Source organism: Haemorhous mexicanus, chromosome 6 (genome assembly GCF_027477595.1).
Source record: "Haemorhous mexicanus isolate bHaeMex1 chromosome 6, bHaeMex1.pri, whole genome shotgun sequence".
Classification (NCBI taxonomy): Eukaryota; Metazoa; Chordata; class Aves; order Passeriformes; family Fringillidae; genus Haemorhous; species Haemorhous mexicanus.
In genome coordinates, this window is record NC_082346.1 from 49,741,713 (window position 1) to 49,753,097 (window position 11,385).

The 11,385-nt window shown below is 39.6% G+C and overlaps 1 protein-coding gene across 3 annotated transcripts in view; it reads right to left on the minus strand.

The window, feature by feature from the left end:
• The window catches only part of FBLN5 (fibulin 5), a 62,365-nt gene extending 50,998 nt beyond the window's left edge, over positions 1 to 11,367 (minus strand). For 2 of the 3 annotated variants that reach the window (XM_059850180.1, XM_059850178.1), the window contains exons 1-3: positions 11,227 to 11,367; positions 10,230 to 10,314; positions 8,484 to 10,125 (exon numbers count right to left, since the gene is read on the minus strand). The gene's annotated coding sequence lies outside the window, so the exon portion shown is untranslated. The remainder of the gene's footprint in view (positions 1 to 8,483; positions 10,126 to 10,229; positions 10,315 to 11,226) is intronic. The other variant, XM_059850179.1, reaches the window with a different exon arrangement.
• Between the last annotated feature and the right edge of the window lie 18 nt (positions 11,368 to 11,385).

The following is an 11,385-nucleotide window of genomic DNA, read 5'->3' on the forward strand; positions in this document are numbered from 1 at the left end:
GCTCTGTGCCAATGGCATACTGATGAAAGGTCTGACCCTCTGGGAGGTGAATAACTCGAATTCATGACGATCGCAGCTACAGGAACTATATTGCTTGGGGATTATTTGAAAACAAGAATAAACAAATTAAACATTCAAAGGAAAACAAATGGCTTGTCTGCAAACACTGGCTCTTTTTAAACTGACCCCATGCTTAAGGGAGCAGTTTATGATATGAAATATTTCTTCAGGAAAAGCATAACTTGCAGATCTCCAGTTATGACTGAAGAGGAAGGAAATAAAGTACTTTTTCAGGTGTTTCCAACTTTGCCACGGGCAGAGCTTTAGTAGGTCAAGAAGAACATTTATGGGATGTGAAAGATAAGCAATCAGATGCAGCAAAGATTATAGTGGATCCAAAGATGAACACTGAAATTAAAGACAGACATGGACATTAAACAACTACTTTGAATTTCTGTTAAGTGTCCCATTTGAGAAAACCCTTTATTTCTAAGGAACCTGAAATTATTATCATACATCTCTGTGTAACAGATTGAGAAACAGAAGTACGGTTGATATAACAGTTAATAATAAAATTTGCCTCTAAGCATTGATATCCAGCTTGAGATACAAGGACTGAGCTGCTTTAGAGGTGCTGAGCCCCCACAAGTTGCATTGGAGCCAAATGGAAGCTCAAGACCTCTGTATCTTGTTAACTGGCTGTAATTGTCCAAATTACCTTTCAAAAATGACAGCACCAGAGGCTCCAGGCCATTTCTGACAGTTTGTCTCTCAGTGAATTGCTTGCATCACTTGCACTGCATGAAAAATTAAACACTCACCTGGAATCATTCAAACAGTGTCTATACATTGGCAGATAAACAAGATCCAATTTAGTTACTTTAAATAAAGCTCCCAAAAGGCTAACAAAAACTCACACAGGGGACTTCTGAAGAAGCTGCTGGGCATGTTGTGAAGTTTTGTCATGGGTCAGAAAACAGGCAAGAGAGGATAGAAAGCAAAGACTAGGAGAATTTTCGTTATAGCAAACATTTAACAGTGAGTATTCTCACTGCTCCATACCACCAGAGTTTCTCAATACACTCAATAACCTGGAGAGCTAACAGATCTAAGAGTAGCAGTGCTTACTGTATGTTAGAAGTGTGAAAAATCTACTGAAACAATGAGAAACAGCTTTATAGGAAAGCAAATGCTCTGTGCATCCAGCTGTGTGGACGAAGAGCTTGCTTCATCTGATAATACTTCACTTGCTAATCCACTGAATTTTTCTACAATCACACAGTAAAATCATTGCATGTATGCCAGAATCACTGTATGAGTGCAGCACCAGTCTGCTCCCAAATAGTTGCCTCAAAGTTCTGATCCATCAGCCAACTGGCAGAGATGCTCCAGCCCTGGAGACAGGAGGTGAATCCAGATCTCACCACCTAAGGGGCTCCCTTAAGAAGAAATACTGTACAAATGTTTTGATTTTTCCTGTCTCCATCTGACAGCTGGAGTGGATAAAAACCAGAGCATAAAAAGTGTACCAAACCACAACCTGGGCTAGTTTACAGCTTGGTGACTGTTTTTTTTCCAAAATAAAAGGATTTGATGTTGTGGCTAAGTGGAATTTCTGCAGTACCTTTCTGTAACTACCATCAGTCACAAAACAGTGAGATGCAGCCACAGCCTTTTCACAACTGCTTGGTATGAGGGGTTGTATAAAGGAAGGCTTTTGTGGTGCATAAGCCCCCTTTTGTTTGCCCTATAAAAATGAACAATTTGTTGCATCTTTCAACACCCTGTGCTGACACCTTCAGCATTTATGCTTAAGATATTGGCTAAACTTCATATGTAGGGGTGCTCTCACTTCAGGGGTCTCAAATGTCCCTCCAAGTTATAAAATCCATTACTTTGTTTAAATTACCTAGACACTGTCTTCATGAGGAGGTGCAGAACTGTCCCCAGTATAAAATGGAGCTCTGTTAAATAACTATGTTCTCAAAGCTTGCTTTGTGCATAGCTAGGGTTGAAATCATGTCTCCAATTAAGACTTGGATTTTGAAAATTGTGTAATATATAATAAGGGGGACATAAAATGTATTGTATAACTTTACTCTCTTTGGATGAGACAGCTGCACATGTGAACTGAGCTATGCTCCTGCAGATAAAGCACAGCACTGGATGAACAGGAGCCCTCAGCACTGGAGAACATAATCTGACAGATTCTAAATGCTAAAACAAAAGGTGTAAATAGGTCAGGGAACTTAAAAATAGTTAATTACACTTAGCATCCTGAACAGAAAATCTTCCTTGCAGAAACAAGTCTTCCTCTAAGTTTCACAACATTTAATCTCTTTTTTTTAACTCTGATTTTGTTCTTACATTTCTCCAGAACCACATTTGTCAAACACCCTTCTTGGATGTTCTTATCATTTTTTAAAATTCCCATACTCTGAACATTTTCAAGAAAATTTTCAAATTGTGAGAAGAGTCAAAGCATACAAGTCTGTATGGTGGTAGATCTGTGAGCCCAAAGTCATTCTACATGCCAAGTCATAGACATCTTTTACCCAGCCCCACAGACCTAAATTCATTAAAGGAATTTTCCAATAACTGACATTTTAGGCCCTGCATGTCCAAGCTTTAGATGCTAAAAACATTCATTTTTCTCCTACCAAATCTTATGGAACCAAATGTTTTTACCAGCAAAAAAGGTAAAACTGCAAAACTGCTTGGCACTTGCAGAAACAACTGTGTTTTGATACCATCTAAGCTTTGTGAGATTCACAAGTTGAGCTTTTGCCCGACTGTGGAGATTGATCTAAATGTTCCTGGAGACTGCCAATTAAGCAAGCTTTTGATATTGTCACATGTTGGTGTTACAACACAGGATGTGATTCAACACATGCACATTTCACCTTACTGCCCCTTGAATTACCACCACACGGGAAACATGGTGTCAAACCCTAATTCTGCCTGAGAAAGAGTAGGGCTCGTTTCTTTCACCTCCCAGGAAAGAATCTCGGTTGCAAACTCCTGGTGTTTAGGGAGGTTTGCCTATAATTTTTCAAAGACTACCTTAGATTATCAGCTGAGGTCTGCTTCCTTCACTGTCTGAATTATAATTGCCATCTCATAACATGACTGATGAAATAACCTGTTCCAGATGGCTCAGGCCAGACGCTCAAAGGCACAGTGCTACGCATATTTTCCTCTCCTAGCCAAACATAACAAAAGCCAGAATTAACAGTGAAAATTAACATAGTATGTAATTGTAAAGACATCAGTAGTGCTAATTAAAATGTACTGGGAATGTAGGATCCCTGAGATGTTGTGGTGTGTTGATCTGCAGCTCACAGTATAATTTTTAGGAAGGAGAAAATGTAACAGTTCCTGTTGTGCTGCCATCTCTTGGGGCTCAGCTGCCTCAACAGTTCCCACCTGCACGAGATATCCATGCAAAACAGAGCCAATACAGCACCCCTTCCTTCCTTCCTCCTGTGCAGGGATGTCACCTGTCTGTCTGAGGCACGTGTTCCTTTGGGCACAGCATACTGCTGATATCATTGCTTCCAAAGAGCAGCACACTGAGCCCCACTGCAGTGTTGTCCCAGGTGGTCTCACAGTGCCCAAGCACATGGAATAAACACTTAAAATCCTTGGTTTACTCCAACTCTGCATCTTTGTCCTGATTTCAGCTGGGGTTAAGCCACACCACTCCACAGCTGTACTCTCTTTACAGGTCTGTGGTCACTCTGATACCAGTTTCTAACAGCCAACCTCTTTCAGGATAGAAATTAGCAGGGGAAAGCCCAGGCATCACTGTACCCATTCTGAAATGCAACTACTCTAAACATGGACTAATAACTGACTCCACTTTACTGCTTTGAAAACTTTACTTGTCCCTTTGGATAAGGAGTATTAGGATCTAGCAGGTGCATACCAAAACCTAAACAGTTTAAAAGAGCCCAGTGAAATGCATCTACTGTAAGACAGAATCATTTCTGGAATATTCCCTTTAGTGAGATCAGGTTTGTGGTTCATGATCACCTGTTTAGCTGTAGTGCTTTCTAGGACAGTCTAAGAAGATGCCCGAGGCAAAAAAGAGTAATATTCTTGGAAGAATTCTTCAGTATTGTTCAGGGTTTTTTAAACAAATAAAAGTGAGGCAAACAACCAAACTGAATTATTACTGTAACTTTCTCAGGAAAAAAACAGAGCCTTTCACAGCATTTTTGGTGTATGCAACAACTCTCAGCAGAGAGTAATAATTATTCATGGTTGTAGTTTGCAACAGCCTGCAAAATTCTTGAGTTTTCAATCCTTAGATGACTGACATTTGTACTTTTAAAATATTTTCCTGTAAAAAGTGCATGGAGCATCCTCCTCTACCTAAAGACAAAAAATGTACTTGAGAATTCCCATCTCCCCCTTGGTTGCTCTGAGTATCCAAGAACAAGGTGCCCCAGCCCACTGTTCATATTTTACTTCTTTTTCTGTTAAATCTCAGCATAGCTCTGGTAACTGCAGTTCACATTTTGCCTGAAACTAGACAGATATTTTAGTTTGTTTTTGTTTATTTTATAAGATTGACATGTACATAAACTGGGCTATAGCCTTTTCTGCATTTTTGTCAAATGGTCTAGACACTGTGGTTGAAAACAATGCTCTTTAATCTTGTGACAAAATGTTTACCAGCTCCTTTTAACAGCAAGCATAAATTCTTTATGGCCTGTTTCAGCTAATAATGACCTTCCATAAATAAAGACCTAAAACTCTTAATACTTCTGGACCAAGACTTAAGTCTGTTTCACTGTTGGAGCAAGCCAACATTCAGTCTTCACAAGTGCCTGGGATACATAAACCATTGGGCTCCAATTACGACCAGACAGTAAGAAGTATGTACTAAAGCCCTCCTTAGAAATATTCAGAACTGATTTATTTTATGCTGAAATACCTCAAGACTGCTGAGTCTTTTGCAGTTTCCCAAGCCCTTTACTAACACAAGAACCACACTGGGCACATCTGGCAGGATCAGGTAGCACCTTAGAGCAGCTGACTGGAGACAGTGGTTCACCTTTACTGGTTAATCTGGCAGCTTTCTCTGGCTGCGGGGCATCAGTACCAGTAATGCATCAGCTTCATCTGTGGTTCCTCAGCTCCCAGGTACTTTAATTCCACCATATGGAACTTAGGTAGGTTTTGTGTTTGGGGTTTGGTTTTTTTTTTTCCAGATTTAGTTGGGCATCCTTTCTCCTTTTTATTCTGCTTTGGCAATTCACTTTGTTTTTATCCAGAGCAAAAGATCTGCCACTGTAGCATTGAGCATATTCTGTGTTTTCCATTAAAACACTTCAGGTTCTGAATAAACCCAAACAAGTCTGTGGAAATGCCATCTCTCAACAAGGGTGTTTGAATGTTCACAAGTATGTGCACTATTTTTGTAAGGGTACATGCCAGAACCCTGGTGATGAATCCAGAGTAGAAAATATTTGACATCAACCCTTTCTTCCAGAGCTTCTCTTCTTCCAAGTGGTGGAAAACATTCCCTTTTTAAACATCCTTCACTCTCATAGGTGAATGAATGAAATATAAGCAAAGACTCCTGGCTTCTCTTTCCGATAAGACACTTGGCACATTTTTGGGTCTTTTCCTTAAGATCTTTGGGGTTATATGTTAGTCAAATACAGGAGTAACAGAAAGTTTCCCTATAAGGAGAGAAGTAATTTTGACTGTTTTATACTTTCTCAACTACTTTCCTAGCCCCAGAAATGCTGTTCTGGGGCTAGGAAAGCAGTTGAGAAACCCCAAAGAATCCTTTTCTTTGATTTAAGAACTACTACATTTAATTTACTTATTCCCGGAGCAGGGATGACACCATTCCACAAATTACCTGCTTACTTTTGTGACCTAACCATGCCATTCATAAGAATTGGCTGGGAAACTGGGTGGTAAACATGATGTGTGCTGTCTGTTTTCAGACGTATTAGTCACTGCTCTGCAGTAACAAGTGCTGCTGTAAGGCAGCAATTCAGCATGCTGAAAGCAGAAATTCCACTGAAGAGGGAGGTACTTCCATTTCCTAGTTGTGCTATATGTGCTGCAGAGCTTACCAAGTCTTGAAACAGGATGCAGTTTCTAACACAGTCTTTTGGTTCTGTTTTTTTTTTTTTTTTTTTTTTTTAATTTGCTGGCTTTTGCCTTGAGTCGCACTGGTTGCCACAGCAGGAGGAGATGAGTAGTACCAGGAGTTTCCTGTTCAGAAGCAGCCTGACCATGCCCAGGGCTCCCATCCATTCTGGAATTGTGGGATACCAGAACCTCAAGCAGCCATATGAAAAATCAGTGGAAATAAACCCACCTTCCAACAGAGGCACTTGCACTGCAAATGGAGTCCATTGCCAGAGACTGATAAATCAATCAGTCCCCATTTTTTCTACAGTTCCATAACAAAATTCAGGTTGAATTGTGCCAGACAAAGAAAACAGAAAAGAACAAAAACCCTGACAGGTTAAATGTGAAAAACAGAAAGTCAGGCCAAGAAGGTTTGAGAAACAAATCATAAGAAGCATAAAAGCTAATAATAAATTCTTTTTCAGACACAGCAAGAGCAGGAAAAGTGCCAAACAGTCTGCAAAGCCAACAGATGAACAAGGTATAAAAATAGTGCTTAGAAAAGATAAAATCACTGTAGAAAGTAAAATGTTTCTTCTTTATCTGCATTTGCTAGAGAAACTTCAAGAGAAGTGGAATAAAAGGAAAAAAAATAAAGGAAAATAAAGAAAGAAAGAAAAAGAAGTAAAAACAAATCCAGTTTGGGAAGATATGTCTGAACTGAAATGCCAGCAGGAGAGGTTGTTGAACAAATCAAGAAAGTGAAGAAAAACCATTCATCAGCACTCACTTGACATTTAGAAATTAAGTATTGTTGACTGAATTAAATATGACCATTTGTAACAGTTGAATTGTTTATCTGAATTGCAATCTCTCACTTCTTCTAGCACCAAGGCACTTTTGTGAAAGCACCAAATACAATCCTGTATTGCATTGGTTTATGTATAATGAATAAGAAAATACAGAACAGTAAGCCCAAAATATCTGGGGATCAGTAGCAGAGCACAGGAGACAGTGAAATTCAGGACGAATTTCATCATGGAAAGGGTTGTTAAGCATTGGAATGGACTGCCCAGGGAGATGGTGAAATCACCATCCCTGGAGGTGTTCAAGAAATGACTGGATGTGTCATTAGTGCAATGGTCTAGTTGATGTGATAATCCATCAAAGGTTGGACTCGATGGTCTTAAGGGTCTTTTCCAACCTTAATGCTTTGGTGATCTTTTCAGCATAGATTTTCTTGGAGATTATCCTTAAGAACTACGAATCGCAGAAAAATAGCTCTGCGCCATGTAGAGGTATAGAGGTTTATTTTTGCATTTACCCCAGCTCCATGCACTCAAAACCAGCTCTAGCCAACTCCATTTGAGTTTCTAGTGAAAATCTTTCCTTTCATGAACGATTTTGCGTAGTCCCATTTGGCCAGGGCAGTGAAGGCTTCAAGTTGCCAGCAAAGCATTGGGCTATTTAAGTATTTGTACAAGGCAGTTGGAATCACTGATTCAGTTCAGGAGAACATCCGAGTACAGCAGGCTCCTGGAATCTTCAGCCCTGCCTACTTGGCAGGTTCTGGGAAGCACACTCTGTTCAGAGTCCAGTAAGGACAGAGGTACCACCTGCATCCCTTCTGCCTGCAGTGGCACTCTGCAGGCCCTTCATCCAGAGCACTCTGCAGACAATGTGCTATTCAGTCTGCAGCTGGGTCCAGACAGATCTGGCAATCCTAGTTATGACTCATTCATTTTCTTTAGAATCCTGTACTCCTCAAATTTTTGTAGTTTCATATTAAGCCTTCTCTAAGTTTGCTGAAAACTGTTACATCTGTTACTGTCCTATTGTCAAAAATAAGGCAGTGCTCTGTTTGCATTCATTTTTATTGGCACCCACTACTTAAGCGTAGAGTGAAGTGCAGTCTAAATATTTTCCAAATCTATTTCCAGAAAAAGTTTCACTTTTAATTACTATTTTTCAATGCTCCAGTCTAACATTCAAACCACTTTCCTTACTATAGTTTTACTCCTGCTTTAATTTAGCATTGTATCCATGGTATGGCATGTAAACCAAAACACATAGGTGAACAAGAATCAACTTGGTAATTTACTTGTAGTTCTGAAAATACCCTTTTATTACAAACAAAAGCATCACTCAAATACTTTAATACCTTATAACAATAAGGAAAAGTACTGCAGGAGATAAGGAAACAGTTTTACATAAAGGTTAATTTTACAATCTGTGGTTGGCTTTCTTCATGACTCGTCGAAACCTGAATCCCTTATTTCCCTTTCTTTATGCAGCTTCTTGGACACCTGCCCCCAAACTGTCTGGAACCACTCTCATGATCTCTATTCTCCTGAGAAAGTGACCTTATCACTCTCTACAGTTACCTGAAAGGAGGATGTAGCCAGCTGGGAGTCAGCATCTCTTCCTCCAGGCAACCAGATGAGAGGACAGCAGCCTCAAGCTGCCCCAGGGAAGGCTCAGGATGGACATCAGGAGGAATTTCTTCACAGAAAGGGTTGTCAAGCAATGACACTGTGCCATGGTCTAGCTGACAAGGTATGTTTGGTCAAAGCCTGGACTCAATGATCTCAGAAGTCTTTTCCAACCTAATGGATTCTGTGAAATAATGTTTGCAGCTTGCATCTCTTATACTTGTTCCCATTTAGGAACTAATATTCTTATCCAACTTCTCATCCCCGATTTACTCAAAACTGCTGCTACCTCGTTGCTCTATTTACATCCAGTTGTCACTTTGTAGCTTAGGCTAAATATAATTTTTGGTTATACTACACTAACTGTTGAGGAAACTCATGGATTCAGGCTACCTAAGTTGTACAAATGAGGGTAGCTTTATTTAGTTCTAAAAATCCAGCTGCCTCCATCAAACTTAATGTGGACTTCTGTCTTTATCTGCAGCCTTGAAAAGGTCAAAATAATTTTCAAAACTTTAGAACAGCCTTAGCTCCCTACTCCCTAATTTACAAAAAGGTAGATTTGAAGTGTTATAACTCTTGGGCATTCTGCTCTCAGAGGGTTGTTTAACAGTGCTTCCCTTCTAGGGAGTCAGGAGATGCCACTGGTCAATTTTTACTACCTCAAAATCAACCACCTGACTTTGCTCACCTTTTAGGAGAGTCTTAGCAGAAAACTGCCAAATGACAAAATATGAACCACTTGGAGCATGTTACACACTTCTTTTTCCTAACCCATTGGACTATTCCATCAACAAAAAATAGATACTAAGTGGCTGTACTATAGTGCTGGCTGATAGCTACTATTTCATAAGTGACATAAAATAAAAAATTCCTAGCTGCCTCTAATCTGTAAAACCTTGGTCTGTACTCCCATATCTGATCATGCTGCAATTCAATCCACCTTGCACGACCATCTGGAAATTCACTGGGGGGAAATGCAGGCAGCATCTGATGCCAAAAATAAAAAACCTTGGGGTTAACCACACAGTACTGCCAAGACTCTTTCCCTTTGTGGTGCTGGCTGATATTCAAACAGTATCCAGGCAGCTCTCTGAAGAGTGTCCTTTACACTGAGGGAGATAGAAGATTCCAGTTGGTTGGTATAAGGGTCAGCTCACTCATTTTGTTAACAAACACAAAACATGGGTATAAATAACTTGTTTCCCTGATACCATTGGTCTGTGCCTGTCAGTGCTTGCTGCAATGCCACGTCACAGGGCTTCTAAACTCTCTTCTATCAAAAACTGGCAAAACCCTCTAATAATAGTTGACCATAATTCAAATATAATATTTTTTCACTTTTCCCACAGACTATAGAATGAAAGAGGGTAGGGTTTGATTAGATACTAAAAATAAATTCTTCGTTGTGAGGGTGGTGAGACATTGGAACAGGTTATTCAGAGAAGCTGTGGATCCCCCTACTGAAGTGTTCGTCAGGCTGGATGGGGCTTTAAAAAACTTGGTCTAGCGAAAGGTGACCCCACCTATGACAGGGAAGTTGGAACTGGATGATCTTTTCAAGGTCCCTCCCAAACCAGGCCATTTCATGATTCTGTGGAAATACCAAAAACCCAGCAGTATATCAACACAAGCAATAAGAAGGGCTTAATTAACTGAAAAGTCTTTGTGAGGTATGTAATAATGTGAAATACTTACAAGGCAAGCATCTTCCATTCTGTCTCTTCTGCTTTAGCCATCAGTCACTCCAACACGCAGTCCAGATTGCCAGCCTTATTGGTAACTACTTATGCAAAACAGTCAAGAATGACAAAAAGAAACAATAATAAAATGCAGGGGACTGGCACTTGGTAAAAAAACCCAGTTATTTCTTCACTGGTCATTATAATGTGAAATTACAATGCTGTGACTAGCTGGTGTAATGCAGGAAAGTTTAAAAACTCCCAAACCCCACACTGTGCATTCCTTTACAGTGGCAACTAGAAAGATCAAGCAGTTACTTCCTTCTCTGTGCATGGAATGCAGGATAAGCAAAGAACAGCAAAAAAATTAGAAAGTCTAAAGAGAAAAATGGAAAACTCTAACCTTCATTTTCCACCCTTACATCAAGCTTGTAAAATGAATCTGTTAATAGAATTCTGTTACTTTACAACTAAAGATAACTGACAGCTTGTTAGACCAAAACTAGAAGAATCAGACACCTTTTGCTCCTTGCAAAAGCCACAGAAAACACATTAAATGAAAAAATGAAAAATTTTAGTTGCTGCACCTTGTCCATAAATTCCAGAGATTTTTTCCTTATGCTGCTGTGTGAAAAAACCCACACAATCAACAGGACAGACTACATGAGTCACATATGTACATGTGGGAAACTGGTAAGACAACTATATATGGAACAGTTATCAAGAACAAAGTAAACACAGAAGAAAAATTAGAGGAAAAAATATATCTACTAATCATTCAATGAAAACAAAGTTTGAATGTTTGCAATGGTCTGTGAAACATTCAAAGAAGGAAGAAAGAAACAAAGTAGTGAAGTTCTTCTACACTTTTCTGCACAAAAGGTACTGCCCGGAACACAGAGCCCTGTTATTTCTAACAAAGCAACAAACCTCATCAATGTACCTGTGGAATAAGCCCTAGAAAAGAAACCTCTAAGCCATGAAGATTTTCTCCACAGTTCAACAGAGCTCACCTTCTAGGACTTAAGGACTGAAGCCTTTTATATCTCTGCTGTAGAAGATTTTTGTCTCCATCAAGGAGCTTAACAAGGAACTCTGAAGTTCTTCAGCACCTCTGCTTGGTATTAGATTTCCCTCCTCAAACTCACAGCTTAGTGTATAAACAGAACTGA